General features: G+C 54.8%; 1 protein-coding gene across 1 annotated transcript in view; it reads right to left on the reverse strand.

Moving 5' to 3' along the window:
* Positions 1-913, reverse strand: part of LOC122559883 (double-strand-break repair protein rad21 homolog) — a 148872-nt gene extending 147959 nt beyond the window's left edge. The window contains exon 1 of the mRNA XM_043709990.1: positions 746-913. The gene's annotated coding sequence lies outside the window, so the exon portion shown is untranslated. The remainder of the gene's footprint in view (positions 1-745) is intronic.
* Between the last annotated feature and the right edge of the window lie 276 nt (positions 914-1189).

A 1189-nucleotide genomic window follows, 5' to 3' on the forward strand; every position in this document is an offset into this window, starting at 1 on the left:
TCCTCCATGTCCCTCCTCCCTACCTTTTATCTTCTCCTGCTGAACACTCTCTGCTCATTCCTGAAGAAGGGCCTGTGCCCGAAACGTCGAATCTCCTGTTCCCTGGATGCTGCCTGACCTGCTGTGCTGTTCCAGCAATAAAGTTTCAACTACTGACCCTATAACCCCTTCCCATCCTGGTTTCTGGGATACTGACCCTGCCACCTCCCCTCCTGCCCTGGTATCCAGGGATGCTGACTCTGTAACCCCCACCGACACCCTCTCCCCCCGGGACATCGACCGTGTAACCGCCACCCCGTCTGGTACCTGGGACATTGACCCTGTAACTGTAGTGTCCAGGGCAGTGACTCTCTCTACCTAAATGTGTTTACCTCCGTCAGACGTAACCAAAGTTTGCAATGATGAGCTTTGTTGTTGTGCTCTGAACAATAGGCTTACACGAGAATGGCTAAGGAAGCACGATGCAAATCCCAAGGTTAAAGTTAAAATCAAGTTTGCGTTTTCAGTGAATGGCAATTGATTGCATCTATCATCACTGTTGCAAGTGATAGATGGAGGAGCTCGACCGTGTTTGGTACAAGACTTGGTAAGGGGCCAGATTCCCCATCACATGTTTAAATTCCTTTCACTGATCCCCCTTCCAGAACCTGTTTGCATGTGCAATGGCTGCCAGGTTAATTCACATCCCCCCCAGACCCGGGTGCGAGAGAAGCGTCGTATCGCGCCTTTCAGCAATGCTCGTCACCTTATCACTCGGAGTAAAACAGCCACAATCACTGCAGTCCCCGGTTGGGATTTACTCTGGCTGTTTGTTGCTCGGTTCACTCGGCTCTACGGCTCGTTCATGCGAACAGCCCGTCTGCAGTTTCGCGCCAAACCCGCGCGCCCTTCTCACCGTGGGCGGGGGAGCTGGCACGCGGCTCATTGACCGTTAGAATCGCGCGGGAGGCGGTTGGTGCAAAGCGTTCGAAACGGCCACGTGGCAGCGCCACGCCCCTCCCTACACCCCGCCCATCTCCACTAGTTCAACTGCTGCTCCTCCTCCATCTCCCTCCTACACCAGCTCTCCAAACCTTCTCCCAAACCCACTCCACATACCCCCTCCACCAGCTCCGCAAACCCCCTGTACCAGACCTCCAAAACCCTCCCCATACCCCCTCCACCATGTCTACAAACCTCCTCCCCACGC

Source organism: Chiloscyllium plagiosum, chromosome 20, assembly GCF_004010195.1.
Source record: "Chiloscyllium plagiosum isolate BGI_BamShark_2017 chromosome 20, ASM401019v2, whole genome shotgun sequence".
Taxonomy (NCBI): Eukaryota; Metazoa; Chordata; class Chondrichthyes; order Orectolobiformes; family Hemiscylliidae; genus Chiloscyllium; species Chiloscyllium plagiosum.